Source organism: Passer domesticus, chromosome 11 (assembly GCF_036417665.1).
Source record: "Passer domesticus isolate bPasDom1 chromosome 11, bPasDom1.hap1, whole genome shotgun sequence".
NCBI classification, from domain to species: domain Eukaryota; kingdom Metazoa; phylum Chordata; class Aves; order Passeriformes; family Passeridae; genus Passer; species Passer domesticus.
The window spans coordinates 16,316,024-16,337,517 of record NC_087484.1 but is presented as its reverse complement, the minus strand read 5'-3'; the positions used below and the strand labels follow the sequence as shown (position 1 = coordinate 16,337,517).

The 21,494-nt window shown below is 39.7% G+C and overlaps 2 long non-coding RNA genes across 3 annotated transcripts in view; one reads left to right on the top strand and one right to left on the bottom strand.

The window, feature by feature from the left end:
* Positions 1–21,494, bottom strand: part of LOC135278969 (uncharacterized) — a 72,544-nt gene that overhangs the window by 1,101 nt on the left and 49,949 nt on the right. Inside the window, exons 3-5 of one of the 2 annotated variants that reach the window (XR_010346343.1) lie at positions 9,457–9,699; positions 9,204–9,369; positions 4,966–9,009 (exon numbers count right to left, since the gene is read on the bottom strand). This is a non-coding gene — a long non-coding RNA (uncharacterized LOC135278969). Of the gene's footprint in view, positions 1–4,965; positions 9,010–9,203; positions 9,370–9,456; positions 9,700–21,494 lie in introns of those variants that run through there. The other variant, XR_010346342.1, reaches the window with a different exon arrangement.
* LOC135278970 (uncharacterized) overlaps positions 4,967–21,494 on the top strand; it is a 42,894-nt gene continuing 26,366 nt past the window's right edge. The window contains exon 1 of the long non-coding RNA XR_010346344.1: positions 4,967–5,112. This is a non-coding gene — a long non-coding RNA (uncharacterized LOC135278970). The remainder of the gene's footprint in view (positions 5,113–21,494) is intronic.

Below are 21,494 nucleotides of genomic sequence, written 5' to 3'. Positions count from 1 at the left end.
GACTGGGTTTCACACTCAAAGTTGGCTTTAGATTTGGAACACTTTTTTTTTTTTCAAATTTCAAGAATGTTTGGAAAAATTTTGTTTCAATACCACTGCTAATCAGAAGCAAAACCCTTCAATTTGCAGTTGCATTAAATAGCAAGGCCATGTGAATCTTGTCTCCGTTTAGCAAGACCGTGAAAACTATTTTCTTTTACGGCTCTGTGTGAATTTGAATAGACAAAAATTCCACTTGCTCACAAATGCATCAAAGAATTGACTCCCTTTCCCCCATTGGCCATTTCTCCCAGGATGACACCAAAACAAAAGGTAGTGACACTCTGTTTAGGTTTGCTTCTTTAGCATGTTTGGTCATCTAACATTTCTAGAGCTGCCTTTTGAAGAAAATCACAGAAATCTATCATTTTATATATCTGTACTGGCACAACTTACCCAATATACATTAGTTTTCTAACACACACATCCAGCTTTGTTATCTGGGGATTCTAGTTCATACCAACAGGTCATTCAGGAGTGTGTGCATTTAAACATGTTACCTAAGTTTTCTTTGTCCCTGAAATGGTCATTAAATTGATTAGTGAAAAAGGCATTTCTTACGTATTTCCCTTACCATTAAGCTGGTGCACGCAAACATTCAAGACAAGCATTTTTTTTTCATTGAGATAACACCTTCCCCCACCCCTGCCTCTTCTGCTCCTGACCACAAATGCATTACTGTCTTATCAGCATGCACTAACTGCGAAGTGAAACTAACTGCTGTGGGTTTTTTATCATCTGAGCTGCAAAAACACACTGTAAAGTGTAGCTTCATTTTCTCTTGGGCTTTGAACTTTTTCCCATGTGCAATGTAGAGAATCTTCCTGTCCATGAGACCTTCCTTAGCTTCTAGTACAGTTTTAAGTTGTCACTAAAGGCTGATGCAGATGTTTGCTGCATGGCATTTAGGAATCTCCATCACTACTAATAGCACAAGAAGGTTGACTCCTTTAACATGATTCTAAATGCAAGTGCCTTTTACAAAGGTCCAGTAACTCAGATACTTATTAGTCTTCACTCTTCCCTTCCCAACTCCATCTGATTTGTTACAAATAACAACATTGCACAATCTTTAATTGTTCTGCCACCTGCAGAACATGACATCCAACCTGCTCACAGGCACTGCCTTCACAGGATGAGCACGGGTGCTCTGGAACATAGCTCAGCCTGCCCAGGCACAGAACTGAGAGAGTTTCTCCCTCCACAGCTGATACCTGCACTGCATCTGCACTGCTTCATCTCACAGTGGATGAGCTCAACAAATTCGAGGTGATAGATCTGTTTGAAGCTTAATGTGTCATAACACAAGATAGCAACAGAAGGAAATTAAAACCTGCAAACACAAAATACCTCCTTCAGTGCTCAAATTAAAAACTGCAAAAGTAATACTCTTGTACATGCCTTTAATATCTACACATATAGGCCCACTCTGCTGCAAAGGTTACACTCTGTAAGAACAGGCTTAGAGCATAAAGGATATTAAGAAAAATAAGTTTCCAGCCCTTCATTTACCCTTTCCCTAAGACACCAGGTTGGGTGTATCTGCCTGAGTAGAAGCATCACTGGCATCAGTAGGGTTATTTTAGCAAGGCAAGTGAGAGGGTCACAGGGTGGCTCTAAATATTTCAAGCTTCATGCTATGACCTGCTCTGTGAATGCATATAAATTTAACTATTTCTGCTAGATTTGTGAGGATGTAGGCTCATCACTGAAGAGCTACAATGGACAGATCACAGTGGAACTGTGATTAACAAATGTATGTCTTTAATGAATCAGGATCAAGTTGGCAGTTAAGTTAAATCTCAAACACTGGGCAAACAGCGTTCTTATCCTTTTTATAAATTCATACTGGAAAATGCACTGCTTGTAGAAGACAGGCCATGTTGTTATTTCACATGTTAAGCAAGGCCAGAATGTCTTTTCTTAATTAGAGAATATCAAATCTGACCCCATTTCTTAATTACAGAATATCAAATCTGACCTCATATTTTGTTGCAATACCAGGGCAGAATTCTAGTCCTTCTAGAGAGTTAAATTCAAGAAGTTAAGAAGAACAGAACACTGCAGGGTTAAATAAAACCCCTTCCATATTTAAAGGCCTCCAAAGTACTCAAGTACACAATTTAAATGAAAACAAAGATGTATACATATTTAATGTTATCTCTGACCAGGGCATGCAATCACATAAGCAGCCAGAAAATCCAGAATGTCTTGTGGTTCTGAATTCATTCATGCTTTGAACTCTAGAGATAAGCTCCTCTCCCATCCCAACACCCTTAAATTTAATACTACAAGAAGCATTCATTCATCCAAACCAGTTTCTTCAGGGTAATATGTCTTTGCATCATGAATAGGCATAACATTTACTGCCAGTTTTTATGTGGCTTGGTTTTAAACCTGAGAGGGCACTACCTAATGGTTAAGGCAATAATCTGGACACTTGTGTTGATTCCTATTCTGCAGGGTTTATCTTCTTTATCTGACTTTTCTCCAGAGGATGGAAAAAACTGTATCCTCACCATGGGTGTAGTATAAAGGGGTTCAAATGTTTAGCTCACAAGGTCCAAATGACAAGGACTATTTATGGCTATACATAAATATTTGTAAGAATAGTCTCATTCAGAGCTGGAGTTTCACAAAAAAATTCCATCCATTATATTCTATTTTCTTGTCAGCTGTATAATTCACTTTAATCATTCTCCCAATAAACAGTTTCAATACTTTCCCCTTTACTATGGTAAAAATGCAAGAGCAATGCTGTTTATAAAGCATTCAAACACTGCATTCAGACCAGCATTATAAATACCTAGCTGGAACATACAAAAAAAAGTTCTTTTCACTTCAGCTGTGCCAATGCAAACCCTTGAATTTGTGACAGCTGTATTAGACTCTCAGGAGAAGATTCACACATGGATTGAAGCACCTTTATGGAGCAGAAGCATTACTCAGTGATTCATGAGACACTCATCCTGTAAGTGCTCAGGCACTCACAGGACTAGAGACATCGTTAAATACAGAGTGCTTTTCTTAAGTGTGCAGAAAATAACAAGTTTGGTGTTTAAGCCTTTCTCTCTGCAAAGCTGTTATGAATTCTCAAGCATGGCAGCACTGAGCACTTCAGCCCTTCTAAGACTCATTCCTCACAACCCCTCTCTGTCAAGTCATCAGAATAATTTTGGAAATTCTCATAAAATTCTAACGTGGAAGCTGCAAGGAAAATCACGTCAAATCAACTTCAAGTTAATCTTAATCACTGGATGAATGATAGGTTCTCAATTTCAAAATATGACTCAATTATCAATTACATTAAACATACATTGCTGAGAGGCTCCATTTGGTATGATGGATGCAGTGTCATGCATGATTTAATTGTGACACCAACCCTCTTGTAAACAGACTGAGGTCCATTGTCACAACAAACAGATCTCTGTCATGTTTTGCATTGGTGAAAGTGCACATAATCACACAAATTAAACTACAGCTCAAGCAGCCTTTTCCCTTTTAAAGTAGAAATTCTCTGTTCCATGTAGCACTTGACAAGTGTGCATCATTAGAGCCACCTCTTTAGTTTAAAAAATTGGTAGAAAATTTAAATATAAAATAGCAGAAGCTTAAAGTAATTCTCTGTGATCACAGTCTTAATTTAGGAATATTCAGAGCAGCTTGAAACTTCTAGTAAGTGCTCCACCTGCACATTTTTCACCTTACTTATAGATGATACTAAAGGCAAGATTAATTGTCTTCATGCTTTTAATTCTCACTTTGATGTCCCATACCTCCATAGCACATACTCTTCTTTCACAGTAAGCATGTTTTACCATTTGTGGAAGTCAACCAGGTCAAGATCCTGACCTTTCCATTTTTAAATGCTGTTTTTCCATTATACTCTATACAAAGTGTACTTGGCATTGAGGTTTGCATTCCAGGATCCTCTTTTTTCTTTTCTAAATACATAGTGTGCTTCATTTTTCTACTGCTTGAAATAATTAATGGGATTGGTCTTGTGACCTCTAAATTTAAATTTTAAAATGCATTTGGCCTGCTACCTCACAGGTAAAAATTCCCAATGGAAAAGAACTGGCATGAGAATTGAATGTAACCATAATTTAATGGGTAATACTCTTGTATGAAATCTGGATGCTTTGTCATATTTTCCTTTTTTAAAAGCAGATGTTGCACAAATGTTTTTTTTTCCTTCATGAAAATGCAGAGCACATAGACTATAAGATCTATGGTATAAAACAATAAACAGCAAAACCAGCCAACCTGACTTTACTTCTGCCAAAACTCTTGGGCTCTGCACATTCACAGTCAACTCTTTGGAAGAGGAAGACATAACCATAACCAAGAACGAAGCAGGCAACAGAAATAAGGCAGAAAGCCATTATGTATTTCAGTCATTTTTATAAAGGTAGACACAGGTTTCAACAGAGAACAGGTCCAGTTTAAAGCAGGAGGAAGTAAAGGCTGAACCTACAACTGCCCAGGTCTTTTGGTGGTTTGTTGGGATGCAGCAACACCTATAGCAATGTATGGCTGCCACAATGGGAAGCAGCTGGTGGAGACTGGAAATTCTGAAATTCTGCATGACCAGATGGGAGTGAAAAGGATAAATGTACTGGACATGATTCAGTACTTTCCTTTGGGAGGAAAAACTTTTTTTCTTTCTTGCTCCATTTGAGAAAAAAAAGAAAAAGAGAAAAAAGACTAGATGCTGGAGTTCATAGTCAGAGCACTCAAATTTTGGAAGGGCTTGTTCAGGAAATGCATCCACCAGCTTGCACATCCCTAAATACAGCCAGGAACATCAGTGAGTGGCCTCTGCCCTTATCCTTGGCTTCCTCCCACCCCCCTGACTGCACAGGGGGAGGAATTGTCCTTAAATGTCACAGGAAAAGCAGAGGCCTTTCCTCTGCTCCCTCTCAGACTCTTGTTCTACTGCTGTGCTGGAAAAGTGAGGAGGAGCCACAGCAGCAGCCCTGTGCAATCCTGTGCCTGCCACAAACACTCACACGCTGGCTACTAAAGCCTGCTCCTTGACGTGGAAATGTGGTCACATCATGTGGCTTTGGGGTAAGTTTTGTTCTCTATTTCCTCTTGCCTCTCACACAAAGTGATTGAAATCCCTTTTGGTTTCACTGCATGAAACAGTGAGACCTAAATCTTCTCACTCTCTCTGCCACCAGAACGCAGAAAGATTTAAGATGTCTTCCACAACCCCTCTGAAATCTTCTCTGGACACTGCAAGAACGCTATTGCCAGAGCTGATTTCCTTGTGGAAAACACTCAGATTGATGTAATCTGGCTCTTTATAAAATGTCCAGAGACTTGAATTTTCCAAGTTAGAAGACTCTTGGGCCCACTCCCGCTTCTGAGTCAGAAGGGTTGAACAAAGTGCTACACCATAAACATGTGTTAGAAAAAAAATGTAAACAGGCATTCTGAAATTTACTCTCTAGAGGTTTAGTTTTGCTAAAATTTGCTGCTTTCTTCTTCAAGGGAACTTGTGAAATAAGAGAAGGGAGATAGTCAAGTTATCTTCCCTCTGTCCTATTCAGTGACAAACAGGTAAAATACTAAAAACCTGAAAAACTCACACAGATGCATTGGCAGGAAAAAGAGGGGGAAATGTCATCCCTGAAGTATAAACTCCTTGCTTAGCAGGTAATTGTAACCAATTTATGTAAATGAAAATCCAATTTATGTAGTTTAGTTTCTTTGACTATAAGAGCTGCTGCTGGGTCCAGTTTGCTTACATCACAAAGTTTGTATGCCCTCAGGCAATCACTTGATATTTACAAACAGCAATACTAGAACGGCAATAGGTTTACTTTTAACTTAAATTTAGACACTTAATAAATTAAAAATTATTGTATTTTAAACAAAAATCCTTTTCACCTATCCAGCAACAAGGCCAATTTGAGGTCAAGCTCGGACCGTAACTCATATGATGTAAATGAAAGCAGCAGGTTGCACGAGCATACTCCACATTGCAGAATCAAATTCTTCTTTCTGATGGATTTCTTGAATCTTTGGAGTATATCACAAAATCTATAAATAGAAGTTCTAATACAGAATAGTGTACAAAAATACTAATAAATTATTAGAAAGTGATTTGTTCTTAAATGAGAGCACAGCTGGGCACCATAGCTACATAACATCCAGTGGAGAGAGCTAGCCATGGAGACCAACTGAAAATCTGAACAGGAACTTCTGCCAGCATCAGTCAATGTAAAATAATTCTGCCCCTCTGTCTGTAACAATGACAGGTGCCAAGACATCTCTCTTTCTGTACTCATAAATAAACACATTCAACAAGATGGAATAATAAGTTACTCTGCTTAGGGTAACTCTATATACTTAATGTAACTAGAGAAGAGTGTTAAAAACTGGCCTGCAACTATACTCTGAACCTGTTATCAGATTCTGGCTTTTACTTGACAGAAACAATACATCATGTTATTGAGACTGACAAAATCTCATTAAAGTTCATGGAACTAAATCCACTAATTTTACTGGACTCTGACATTCTCCCCTGCATAAGCAAGAGGGACCCACACCTAACTACTGAAGTACATCTTTAACCTGAGGGAAAAACTCTCTCCTGAAGTGTACACACGTATTCTCATTCAATTTCCATATATTTATTAATGTGGCAGAGGGGAAAGATGCATCTATTGCATGTAAAGGAAGATTTTGATTTTTGGCCCACCTTCTGCCTTCAACATGCCATGATAGTAAACCACCTGGTTTTTCCAAATGAGGTGCTACTACTGACCACTGTCTCTCATTAGTTTATAAGGCAATAAACTACTGGGAATGGCTCATGGGTCAGAGACAAGCAAACAGAAATTCTTCTACCCACATTTGGAGAGGTGGTGGGACAGGAAAACTGGAAATGCTTTGGCACTACAAGCAGCAGGTAGAGCTCAGAGCAGGTGCCATTTTCACAAGGAATAGTTCTTAAAAGAAAACTGCACTCAGAAAGCTGAAAAAAGATGCAACTTGAAAGGTGTCACACGTACAAGATAAGTGAAAACACCAGAAAATGCAGGGCTGCATTAGTGCACTGCCTGGGACTTGGTACTGCAGATTCACAGAGATATTTACTGTGCATGTATTTCTCCTAGAGAAGTGGGCTCAGTAGGCAGATATCAAGACCTAAAAATCAGTCTCTAGCCTCAGTATCTGCCCTCATGATAAACTGTCCAGGTGACTTTGGCTGCGGCTCTGGGCCCATCACAATTAAACTACTTCTCTGTTTTCTGAGCTGCTTCATCTTCCTTAAAGCCTCTCCAGCTTTGGAATAAGACATTTCTTCCCTGCTCAGCCAGAAGATCTGTAATACTTAATAGCTCCTTTGAGGGATAATAACAAAAACATCAGGGGCTAACATCAGGATTGCTTTTATGACTATTTAATATTTATTTATGACTAGTGGCACGTTAATAATTATAGTTCCCTGAATTCCCAGTCTAGCATGCAGAGAGTCCCTGACTGTGTCTTTAAATGTTGTTTTATGTGGACCCCAACAATTTAAAATTTCTAGGCCCACCTTCTCATCATTTTACATTTACACAGAAGTGGAATGATGCAGGCAAATTAGCCATAACACATGCCATAAACAAAAATGGGGATATTCAAGTCATTCCCTCCCCATAGATGCACAGTGTAAAGTCCCTTTTTAAAGGTCTTCCCCACCCAGATTTCACATGGGGGGCTGACACTTGAGTTTCTGCCAGTTGATTAGTCACAGGTGGGAGATAAGCTCTGTCCCTGTAAATGGTTTCCCACCTATAGTGAAAGTTACAATTAGATGATTAAACAAGAATATTATTAATCCATTAATCCTAAAAGCCAAATTCATTTGTCATTATTTATTCTATTTTTATATTCTCTCATTTTACCTCAATTTACCTCAGATTAGATAGGGATTAGATAAGGAAGCCTTTATGTAGAAAAGACATGTAAGGGCATAGGGGTCATAAGAGTTTACATCTTTTTTTGGAGGCAGGGCCAAGGCTATCCTCAAGGCTTAGGTCTCTTTCCTCCACATACCCTTTTCCTTTCCTTCCTGGACTAAACTCTCATTTTTTTCGTCACTGAGAGATCTGCCCTCACAGTAGCATCACCATGTTGGTACTCCCATTTAGGTGTCAGACACTCCTGCATCTTTCTGCTGCTTGGCTGGTTACTCTCCTGTTTCATATTTGACCACCCAATTTCTCTGAAATGCAATGTTTTGGACCTGGACTGAATGTCAAGTGGTGAATTTCAGACCATTTATTAAATGCCTGAATATTCTGGTTATCTACATCAAAGTACTGCCACCCTTCCCTGCACAGCTTCATCTGCAAATGTTAATAGACCATCTTTGTTCTACTCTTATATCAATAGCCAAGAGATATATTACAGTTAAGCTGAGGACAGCTTTCTCTTGAAATTTCCTTCTGTTTCAGCAAACCAATTGACACCTGACCTTTGGACAGTTTTCAGCTGGTGGTGTACTCAGCTAATGATGATTTCATCTAGATTCTGCTGCCTTAGTCTGTTTATGAGAATGTCATGTGAGAATGTGTTCTCAGTGTGCCACGTGTCTGACATAGCACAACCCTGCTCTGGGAGGTCAGCTGGTCTGTCAGAGAAGAAAATTTTACTGCCTGAATGCAAATGCTTTGACATATCTATTGCGAAGGCAAATTGGGCTACAGAGTGCACAGAGGATAAGCAAGATGCAAATCCCCCCACAGATATATATGCCTCTCCTCTTCTGGGTAATTGTCAGTACCTCTAGTTTTTCATGCCCTTTCTGTCTCAATCCTTATTTGATTGCTGTGTGCACCTAAAAGGCAACAGTATTCCAGCTTTTTATTGCAGCAGGGAAATGGAGATGTGAGGCCATTCACTTCCAGCTTTCCCATGTGCTCTGACCAGCCTGTGACCACATCCAAGTGTAACTCCAGCACCCTGCTGTTTTTAAGAGACAGAGATACAGTCACACAGTGATAAGGGACTGAAAAATCCTCAGGAAAACTGGAAAAGTGCTGTAGAGTGTCTGTGGTGTCCTTCTGCACTGCAGACACTGGTCTGAAGGCTGAATACCACAACCCTATAGATGTTTACTAGGGCTTTATCCTGGGAGAGAGGGATTCAGATTAACTCACCTAAATAGAAAGCTGATCTGGGATTTCCAGCATTTCAGATGCGTGCCCCAGCCATGGAGCTGCTGGATAAGGCGTGCATGCTATTTCTTTTCACTGCTGTGGGATGTTCTCCACAAGATCCCTGCCCCAATCTGCCAGGCAGACCTGGAATGTATCAGCCTGTGCCCTGCAGATGAGTAAGTCAGAAAGATGCAGACCATGAATCCTAAAAGGGACTAAGCATTAATTTTGTGCACTGGTACTTAATACTTACTAAAGTGAGACACTGTGGGGGATTTCAAGAAGCCAAAATGCGATGACTTGGGACTCTGGTACAAGTTTAGACAGAAGCAGGAGATGCACAGAGTCATAGTCCTCTGAATTCTGAATTTTCAATGAAGTAGCAGTCAAGTATTTCACCTTGGAATGTTGTTAATTCCCATAGTCAGTCAGTGACTGCATTTTGTTGTTTGCTGATTGAAAATGCAGGGTAAAGATCAAGAATGGGAGCAGAGGCCTGGTGGGGAGAAGAGAGTTAGGCACAGGCTCAAAGCAGTAAATCAGTCAGAAACAACCAATCAGTGATGTTCCTATCCCAAGTAGTTAAATAAGGAGATACAGCAACATACTAAACAATTTCTGTAAAACTCTTTTAAAGAATAGTATCAAGGAACAAACAACAAAAGTTTGTTATTGTTAGGGTCAAAGTCTTTCTATTTTACAAGGAATATTAAGCATGTCACATACTGAGAGCACTGCACGCACTTTTCTCCAGTTTGCAGCTAGCAAGATATTTGTCCATGAGTGGAAATAACACAGCCCAGTCACTCAAGAGCTAAAGCATTGATCACAACAATGCTTTAAGTTATTCAGATTGCTAGAGATTTTATATTTCTGTGCCTGGAAAACAGTGAGACTTAATATGCTGGTTGAATATCTCTTAGATGTATAAGACAAAAAAGATTCTGTTGGGAGATTTGTGCTATAGGCCACCAAAAGGCCTGGAATAAGAGAACATCTATTAACAGAACATTCAGAATTACGATGGAATGATATCAAATACAAAATTTAAATGAGATCCTGCTCTGCACCACCAAGAGCATGGCATCTGTTTCCCAAATATTTTCTACCATATGATTCTATTTACCTGCACTATTACTGTGTCAGAACCCTGCACCCAGTATGCAGAGGTAAAGATCAGTGCCTGCACATGTGTTATGCCACTAAAACAATTATCTATAATGTTCCAGTCATGCAGCATTTAGCTATTCCTGTCCATGACTCCTGGAGATCAGGGATTTTAAGTCAGTGTAAAAATATAACCCACTCCCACACACATTGTCTTTGTGTGTATATAGGACAGCAACACTCAAGAGCTGTCCTGCAGGCAACAAGAACATTGGAGATTAAAGTAGTGCTCAAATAAAATACATTCAGTATAGAAGTAAATAAAAGTTTAAGAGCTTTTCCCAGTGAAAGCTTTTCAAATAGAAGTACCATACACTTGCAACTCTTCTGTTTAAAATCAGAAAGAAAAAGTCAGACTGGTAAGAATTTGGAATGTTCTGCAATTCTTTCTCATTCAACTCAGCATATTGTTGGGTAAGTTAGTCCTGCTAATACCATCTTCCTGGTCAGAGTATGACATGATATGAAATACCAAATATTAGTACAGTACCCAACTTCCTCACAGGCTTTGCCTGCTTACAATTACAACTGACTTACATTTAGTCTATATTTAACCCTCATTTTTTATTATCATATTTAAACTTGTTGCCCAACCTATGAATATAACAAATTATTTTCTCAGCTTTTCATCTGATGTTTTCAAACTTTTTCTGAAGTTATGAAGCTACATAGACATAAACACAAATGTTACATGCACACTCATGCAACAGAAACACCAGTATTTAAATGAGAAAATAGCATTAACAAGGTAAAAAACAAATGCATCTCCTCTTAACATAGATTTTCATGAAAAGGGAAGCAGGAAATTGCTTTCCAAAATGGTCAACATCAGAATACAGTACTTTCAGGTACTAAAGGAAGACTTGAAGGCAGGAAACTTTGTTTGGGATTTCAGCCCTGGCAAGGATCTTTATTGCAAAAACAATAGTGAATTACTTTGAACTAGATCAGAAATCCAGTTGAAAAAGTAGCTGTACTATTTGACATACCATAGTTCAGGATTTTTGCATAATGCCAAAATGCAAGAGCATGTTCATTCGTTTTGATTCCTGCTGTCTTTGTGTATTTCCAGAGGGCTGAATTGGTTTTGTATAAAGGTATTGCTTCAGTCAGACACCGAGCAGTTTCTGCTGCTGACACTATGGCCAAAGGAATGGGAAACATGGGCTTGAAATCTCTCAAAAAAGGGAAAAACTTGCCCAGTCTACTATTTTCTACAGATGGTTAGAAGACTCTCCAGGAAAGCCAACCAGCTCAGAGCACCTTCTCAACACACAGATTTTAAGCTACTTGACATGCTGTTTTCAAGAGATAAAATGGGAAAGAAATAATGGTCTGCAGTATCACAACCACTTTTTTCAGAAAGGCAAACATTAGAACACCCATCTAGAGTCATGGCCTAGAAAAATGCCTACATGATCTTCTGTGCCAGATTTTCTGCATATTCTTCATGGAGGTGTAAGCCATTACCAACAGTCTACCCACAAGATCTGCATTTCGAGGACATTTTGCCTCACATGAACCATTTGTAGGCATTCTTTTCTATCACAGACCTAAAGTTCTACTTACTTCCAAAATTAAATTCTATCCCTCTCTCAGTTCTTCTGGAGAAGTCAAAGTACTGTATAATTGGGCTACCAAAACATGCAAATCACACTGTCTGGGAAAGTGGAGCTGGAGGCAGGGTGGCACAGGGAGGGAAAGAGAAGTCCCAGTGCTTCAGAAATGGGAAGGGAGAGACACCACAAGTGTGCCTGGCACTGCTCTGTGCCTGGCTGGGACCTGCGGGTTCCCATAAGAGTGGGCATTTTATAAGGAAGTGAAGAAAGGAAGAACAAAAGCATAAACCACAATCTTCAAGGTTTTTCTTTAGCTTCAAAACCCCTGTGTCTCACAGAGCACATTTCTTACTTAAGATTTGATCCAGCTATTTTCCCCCTTCAGAGTCTTAAATGCTTTCCATATGTTTAACATTCTTCTAATGTATTTTCCATCTATATAATGCATTGTCTATTCTATTTCTATTCAGCCACTTTGTCTAATCACCAGGACACTCTCTCTGATCCAATAACTAATTTGCCAGCATAAGGCTGGAACTCTGTTATCTAGGAGTACTCCTATTACTAAGAGTAATTTGCTAATATACCATAGGTAGCACTTCAGATGCTGGTGTCCTTGCTTTTGCAATATTAATTACTAAGAATCATATTCCACAATGCTCTAGGTTACAGCTGCCCCAAAACATATGTTTATAATTTCCTCCTGGGTTGAAACTTCCCCAGCATAAATTATTTTTTTGTGATCCCAATCTGTGTAAGTGTTCTGGTGCCCAGGACAGTCTGAAGTATATTGGATTGCATTTGTTTCAATTTAGCAATCCTTGTTGATTAATAGCTCTTAACTCATCTCCTCACACAATTTCCTCCAAGTATTCAGATAATCCATCTTCTTCTGCCAGTGTTAAATTAAAGCATCATCTTTCCTTTAGAGAATAAGGGGAGAGGTCCCCACTCCCCAGAACTAATATAGTATTTCATAGCTCTCTCCTAGGTGTCCTTACCCAAGCCATTCACAGCCTAATGAACTTCTGCTCCCAGACTGTTTTCCTTCAGGAGCTTTTCATCCCCCGGACCATTCTGTGCAGAACACACACCTGGAGGCCCAAACAGGGAAATAACTTGTTTGCTCTGGTTTGGTTATTGGGACCAAAACTAGCAGAGAACAGCTCAGGCTCAGGCAGCAGCAGGTGGCAGAGCATGGAAGTAAAATGGGAAGAACAGGACAATTCAGGCATGTCCTGCCAGCCCTTGGCTGCCTTCCAGACCCACAGCAACTCTGCAGCTCTTGTTACATGGGCTCTCCCCTTGGAGCACATGGTCCTTGAACCACTTCCTCCATGTTTCTGTGCAATTTACCTGCTTTCTACACTTCACACAATGCCAGACAGGCTTCTTAATACAACCCCTCAGACAGCCTCAGGCTGCTGCCTTCAGCTCCTTGAAGGCAGTCTTCAGAAATGGAATAAGGTTGTGTGATGTATCTTGAGAGGGGGCAGTGTGTGGGCTGAGCCAAACACCCATTTATAGCAAATCTGTCACATCAAGCTCTCCCTGGGAAGTCCCTGCTGGGCTGGCAGCAAGGCCTGAGCCATGCCAGGTGACTGGGAAGTCACAGGGTGCCAGCGGTAGCTCTTGAGCTGGTAAAGTGGGACAATGAAAGGCTGGCACCCTCATCTCTGACACACCTGAGTCAGGGAAAAGCAGTGCAGGTAAGGATCACTGGATGGAAGTGCCCATGTCCTGTCTGCTGAACTGTCCTTTCAGACTAAACTGCAAAATGCTTTTCCTTGTTTCTTTCCTTATGTCTAAGAACTACAAAAGTATGTTCTCATTCTCTGACTTATTCTGTGTAGGAACATAAATCAGCTCCAGATCAGGCTCTGATATTCCAAAGCTCTTCACACAATGGCAGACATTACTCAAAAGCACTGTGGTGGATTTAACATGTGGAAATTAGGCATGGGGAAAAGAACTACAATTAAGATTGGTAATGCGTGGCCCTAACGTGAGAAATATTTTTAGTTCAAATGTGAAGGACAAAGTAATCCAGTAGAGTACTTATGAGCTCCCTCTTGAGGTCTGGGCTTGAACCTGAAGCTGGCTCAGTAGGCTGGTGAAGTCAGAACATGAGAGCAACACTTTTCTTTCCAGGTTTTTTTATGCAAGTTTTTTTTGTTTGTTTGTTTGTTTTTTGTTTTGGTTTTTTTCTCTCAGCTCATCTTCAAGTACACTGGAATAGAAAGCATGACATGCTCTGAAATAATGTTGATAGTGTGTAATTTGGGAACTGTTTTAAATGCTAAAAGTCTTAAAGAAGTACACTAGGACAGCTTCTAGGAGACTGTGAGCTTCCCCGTGAGCTCAAAATACTTATTTAATTTTGAGCAGTAAGTGGTGTTCTAGGCTGCTCCTCAGAAATGTGATCACCCTCCACCATCAAGGAGGTGACCAGCTTGGTGATGCAGACTGGCTTTCCATGAGACTTGCAGAAACACCATCCGTGAGTCACTGCTTCCTGCCAGACCCTGCCTCTCCCCCTGAGCCAGCTGTGGTCCCAAGATCTTTCTGAGCATGGCCATAATGCATACGCCATAACCTGTTAACAGCCACTGCTCCACACCTGCCCTCATCAACTGCTGCTCTCTCTGCTTGGGGGAGCCTTGGTTCTGGAGGAACTCCAGTCAGGTGCCACGTGCAGACAGTTTGCAAAGAAAGACACAGGGCACTGCTGCTCTGGTCATTCCAAAGCACGCCAGAAAGTACAGCTACTGTGGTGTCCATAGCTACCTTTTCCACTCATTTAGTCATCCTTCTTTCTACTCATTTTTCTTAGAATCATAAGCTCTATCTTCCATTACCACCTGTCAGATAGTATAATTTGAAAGTTGAGCTTGGATATTCCCTCACCCACCTATCATCTTTGTAGAGGTATCTGTGGTAGGTCTGGCTTGTTAGTCTTATCCTAACACTAGTGTATCCTTCTGCAACTAACATTTCAGCTGTACAACCAGAGGAATTATCTTCCTGTATCTCATGCCAGCTCAGTGCTGGGCTCCCTATTTCTACTAAAATTAACTATGTGCCTTTGAGAATTCCACATTATCTCTGCACAGCTTATGAAGACAAAACACTAATAAGACACATAGTAATTGTCATGCTAGAACAATGAAAAATCCCAGCACCTTGATTTGAGGCACTTTAGAGAAAAACTCTGCTACCTTCTATACAAATTATCATTCTCAGTAGCTTAATAGAGGAAGTTGCTCCTGCACAGTGAGTGCTTACTGTTATCAAAGCTGATTTCATTAATTGTTCTGCATAAATTCAGACAAATTACTGAAGTTCTAGAAAGAATGTAGCAGTGAGAAGGAAACAATTCCTCATGTTAGTGACTCTACAATCTGTTCATCCTGCTGTGCTCATCAAACTTGACAGCCATTTTCAGAACCAGCAACTCATTTTAAGTTTGCATTTCAGGAAACTTTCCAATATAGAAACGCCAAAATAGAAGAGCATTCCCCTCCAAACAATGATGCCACGAGTGCTGAAAATGGACTGTAAATTATTTAAAACCTTCTGCTTGGGTGGGGCTGAGGAGGGATTGCCCAATCTGTAGTTCCTCGGAGCATCAGTAGGTTGCAGCAGAGTGTTAAGTACAGCCTGGGACGAGGGTGTTCAAAGGGCAGGAGCATCACAGGACACTGCTGTCACACAATGTGACTGAAGCCAACACAGCGATCTCTTGGGAGATGTGTGGGAGAATTTTGTTGAACAGACTTGAACTTTAAGAAGGTGGGCTTTAAATTACCATACAGCCAGAACTTGTGTTTTCTTAGGATGCCAGTGTTAGTCTTGGAGCCTGATCATCTGCCAGTGACATGATGGATAGACATCACTGATTTGGCAAAGGGAAATTTCATCTCTGTAGTACCATCTCTGCAGTTTGGTTTGGATTCAGGAAGGGAAATGCTGCCTTTAGATGTTTTTCTCCATAGAACACTGCAGTGAAACCCAGCAATTTATGGGAGAGAGAAAATAGGAAAAATCAAAGCAGCAGATTAATATGATACAGTAGTTGTACAAAAAGTAAATTTTGGCAAAGAAAAAACAACACAATCTAGTACTGCAATAATAAAACCACCATAGAGAATTTTTTTGTCTCTCGATGATACATTTGGATATAAGAAAAAAAGATTACTTCAATCAAGGCTCCCAACAGTTATTAGTGGGGTCTCTGTTCCCTCCAATTGTTCTTTTTCTCTAATTTGATTGTAAATAATAACTCCACAGCTGTGTCTTCTGTAACCAATTCCATCTCTCTAGGTTCCTATATTTAGCCTACATACAAGCCATGCTCAAAAAGTAACAAAGACATGAAGAATGCTGCTTAGCCTTTAGCAAAATCATACAAAAGAGCTAATGAAGCTCACTCTAATAAGCTTTACTGAATGACCAGCTGTAAACCTTCATTTGTATTCCACAACAGGAATACCCAGAGAATGTTATCCTTCCTCTAAAGGTATCGAGTTACTCCCTTTCCAAAGTATCACACTTGAATGAGCAACAGAGATTTCTTGCAAACTGAAAGCAAATGCCATTGCCAGAAATGGCCCTGTGCAACTGGTCCATAACTGCAGAGTATATGCACAGACCTTTGCTCAAATGGATCCTTGTGTGACGAAGTTGAGAATCTGTTTTCTAGTTATGGATTTGGCAGAGGACAACACTGGCCAGGAGACACTCTGTGCTTATTAAATACTGAGGCAACACGGAGAACATGAGGAACAAACCCTTTAAATAGGGCAACTACATTTAGACAGTAGGAGATGTATTCCTGTCCTCTACTTGGAGTTATTTCAATTGTGCATAACAAGAGTTGGAAAGTAGCCTGGACAGCCAGAGTAGAGAATATAAAATCCCTCCAAAATAACAGACTTCTCTGGAAGCTTCATTAGCTTCTATAGAAAAAGGTATATGTTCTTGTCCAAAGAGGTTTGGAGCAGTGGTTGTCTGGAAAGCACCAGTAAGGAAAAGTTTCCACCCACAAAAGTAGCCTAGCAAGTAAGTATATCTTGAGGAAAATATCTAACCACTTTCTTTTAAATCCAGAAAGTACTTTCATTAGGCCTTCTATGCTAACTGCTATGAGGGCTAAAGTGTAATTTCTGTTTTTGATTGAACGTTTTTCCTCTAGAAAATAAAAGCTCTCCAAAACTAGAATTTTCACCTTGAAATAATATCCTAGTGGGGAGGAACATAGGAAAGAAAGGTTCATATCCCTTTCTCTTTGTGTCAGTGCCCTGACAATGAATTCCTGCAGTTTCCCTTACCATATAGAGGCTCTTGTGTCCATGGTGCAGTACTTGGCAGCAGAACACAATTAAGTTCAAGGTCGGATTAAATGGTTCATTCCCATACAGGAACAGGGCAAAACCTACTCTCCTCTCTGGAAGGTTTTTAGTGGCGAAAGCTTGCAGGGACAGAAAAAGCATTTAAGAGGGAAATATCAGACCTTTGTGAGTCATGGCAAAGCACATCTGGTTACCAGAATTTTAAGTTCATTGTATTTTTTGTAAAAGGAAGCTATAATATTAACAGTAGACTTTATAGAGTCTGCCTCTTTCCTGCTGGAACTGTTTCATTTTGGGTAGATAATTAAATATTCACTGAGCCAAAGAGGACTACAAAGAAAGAGTTGTGAGCAGGAAAACCAAGGCAGAAAACTTCATTTCAAAAGAGCATGTTAAAGGAGTCAGTTTCACTTCCATAAAAAATTTGTACAGTATTTAATTTTTTTTTTAAACCAAAGAGTTAGCTTGGCTCTGAGGTCCTCATCTGAAAGATTTACATTCTTGAAATTCAATAGCCACATACAAGGTAAAGAAACTAGAGAAGCAGTATAAATTTAGTCTTGGTACAATACTCAGTTCTGGTTACCATAGCAGTATCTGCATTATTTTTCTGGACTTAAGGTAGACAGAGAAGGATCAGCTAGCTTATCTTTTATTTTATATAAGTCTTTAACAAAGCTATACTTATGAACATGATTTCATTGTGAATGCTCCTTACACAATATTTCAAACCAAGAATAAAATTGTCCCAAATCCACAGGGTAATTTGAATACAATGTAAAGCTAAAAAAAACCCCACTCCCTTAAATTATGAAGGGCAAAAATAAAAATGTTAAAAAATTACTATAAGAGATGAAAAAACTTTATTCCATCTGTTTCAAAAATAAATGTTTTGTTCAAGATTTTGCATATTTTCAAATTACATTGTTTCCCTTGATGAATATTCCAGTATGGGTCTCAAAGTCCTGGTATAGTGAGTATGACACGATGTTCACACACTTTTTGTGGTAAGGAAGAAAGCCAAGAATACAGCTGAAGAGGCCAGATTCGTAATATGGCAGAAACAGTCTGGGAATTCCTGATCTCTGTCTTATTTATTGGCAGCCAACACCAGATTTCCAGGAGAAAAGACCTTTCATGCAGAATTAAACCAGCCCTCCCATAGCATCATGCTGAGAACAATTTTGTGGCCAGTAGAGGCAATGGTAATTCCTCAAAGGCTCCTCAGTACCTACATGGATCCTTGGGAGACTTGCATTCATTGGTGTTTATAAATACATGAAATTAATGTTAGAAGGATGACAGCTTTGTCTGGGGGCCGTGCTGGCCACAGGCCTCTCAGAGAGACACAGGGCAGTAACGCCAGAGGAAATCCTGCATGTTGGCAGGCAGAGAAGGGAGGAAGAGGGTCAGACTCACAACAGTGTAGGTCGGAAAGGAGGTTCCAGAAACATAAACCAGATATTTAGCATTAAAATACCTGGTAGGAAGAAGGGAGCAAAAAGCAGTGAACCACATTTCACTCCTAGCTCCTGGAATCATTTGGAGCTCCAGCAGTTCACTCCATTTGCTCTGGAATAGCCATACCTGCATTAGGATGCCCCCTGTTGGAATGTGCCAAGTGCTCTGCAGTGCACAGTAATATCTCTGTAGCTGCTTTCAGAGCTGGTAAAGTACAGCCTGAGACACAGAAGAGCTTTGCCTTACACATGGGACAAGTTTCTGCAGCTGGAGCTCAAGTTTGCCGAGCCAAACCAAGGGCTCTCTTCCCTTTGCCTGCATTCCTGTGAATTGCTTTGTGTGTAGAGAGAAAAAGAAAAACATTGGCAGTGAGTTAAGCTACACTCCTCCCATGTGTATGCAGCTTTGTGTGCATTTACAGGATGCTGAACTAGAACTTATTGCAGCAAGCTCTCTCCAGGTTCAAAATGATCAACAGATGCTCCTTTGTCTGGCACCAAATCCCTTCTCTGTCCCAGGCAGGATCAGTGTAATCTAAATCACTGCACCGAGCTCCTCTGGAGTGAGGTGTTCTCCCTCAAGAACCAGGCAGTCCAGAGATCCAAGGACCCAGTCCTTGGATGGCCAAGGGACACCTTGGATTCCCTGGTGGTGTTGTCCTCTTGCAAGCCCAAGGCCTCCATACAAATACAGATTTCAAATCAAGCTTGAAGAGAAGTAGAACAGGGATTTAAATATCACATTACACTGTTTGGACTCTGTAACACTGAAAAAAAAATCAGAAATGCCTTTAAGCAAAACAAAACAAAAGAAGATGCTGAAGCCTTTCAACCACAGATAGCTTCTTACCCAGGTACTGGCACATTTTTTATTTCTCATCCTGCCTTGCCAACAGCAGGAAGTCTATGGTTATTACATCTCCCTGCTCTCTGAGAGAGAATTATCTTTTGCCTCGACAGCTGAAAGAAAAAAACCTCTGAAAGAAAATTTGATTCAGTGTTAAACATTTTAGATGTCAATATTATTTTGGATTCCAATAAAAGGAATTAAATAATGGTAATAAAGGAAATTAAAATAATTAATTTGACTCAAAATGAGATGTTTTACTTATAAATACAGAACATCATTTACCTACTGATATTACTTAAATCACACATTTAAATTACATCTCAAATATTAAAATCAAATCTTTTGTCAGCTTCAGAATGAAACATTAAGTCTAATATCTTGGCATTCCTATTTCCTTTTCTTAAGGAAAATATTTACCAAAATGTAGGTTTGATTTCCCAGAAATTTTCAGATCTATAACTATTTATTTAAAAGTTAGACCTGGTATGACAAAATAAACAAATTTTCATCATGTCACGTAAATGTGAATAGCTACAGTCAGACCAAACAAAAGAAAACGGGATGGAAAAAAAGAGTTTAAATTTTCTGCTGGTTTATCTCAATCCTTGAGTTTTCTTCCTTCTTACAAATCAATCAAGCAGCAAAATATAAAAAGCAGCAGTAATGCACCTGAAGACAGTAAAGATGGTGTTCCATGTCTGTAAATCTCAGCAACCACCTTGAAAACATGACCTGAATTTTAGAGTGATAAAGAAATAGGGGTGATGATCTCAAAACAGCTGTTCCAGAGTTGTCCTTGGTTTCAGAAACAACATAATTTTCAGGTGATTTTTAAGCTGACAGGAGGATGATGTTTTTCTCCCAGCTTTAAGCTTTCTGTTCATGACAATTCAGGTACTGTCTCTTATAAATTTAAGTTTATTAAATAATTCAAATAACATAATATTGCCCAGAACAGAACAAAACTTAACATAAGAATATCGAGTGAGGGCCCATCTGTTCAAGAAAAGAATGCTAATGAAGACTGAAAAAGGCAATTGCACTTTTATTTTGTTTTTAGTTGCTCTTTTCATCTATTCATAAATTGCAAATGAGAGAACTGAAACTGTCAGTGTATTACACTGATGTCCAAGACCTCCACAGTGAAGAATCCCACTTCTCCCTGTGGGTCTTTACAGCTTTTAGGAAAACCCTCTTAGTATAATTCCCACACTAGCCCACTAATACTTTGCAATTTGGCTGCTGGCTCCTATCCCTGTCTCTCAGATGTCTTTGTCTGCTTGCCCACCTCAAAGACAGCACATTTTGTAACACTAATTAGGACTGGACCGTGGCAATACAAAAATTGCATCTCCTCCAGGAGCTCTTCCATACCCTAATAACCATTTGTTTAGTAGATTTTGACTGCCCAGCAGGAACACGTGGCCTTGTTTGGGGTTGGGGCTCTGAACTGAGACATTGTGAGGCAACACTCTCTGTACAATAGTCCTGAAAAGCCCCACTGGAGACATTTTGTCTCTCTAGACTGTCTTTCACTAAAAGATGATCTTCTTCTTTTCTCTTATGCTCATTTAATGGAAATAAGGTTTCTACTCCTCTTTAGAAATAACATTTGCATCCAATTCACCCCCAGGTTTTTTTATGTGTTTTTGTACCAAAACCAAGGGACATACCAGGAGAGTGCAGTGAGTATTTCAGTGGCATAAGGACACAGAATAAAGGGAGGATGACAAAGCAACAATTTTGCTCAATCTCAAGTTTTTCACCTCAGTAATAACACCAAATGTTCAAGTTTAACAAAATACAGGCTGTATTTTGAATGGCTGTAAAACTGTTGATTTGCAATGAAGAGGGGGGAATTGGTGGGGGCCACATCAGCTCCTGCCCAATACCTGATGATCTGA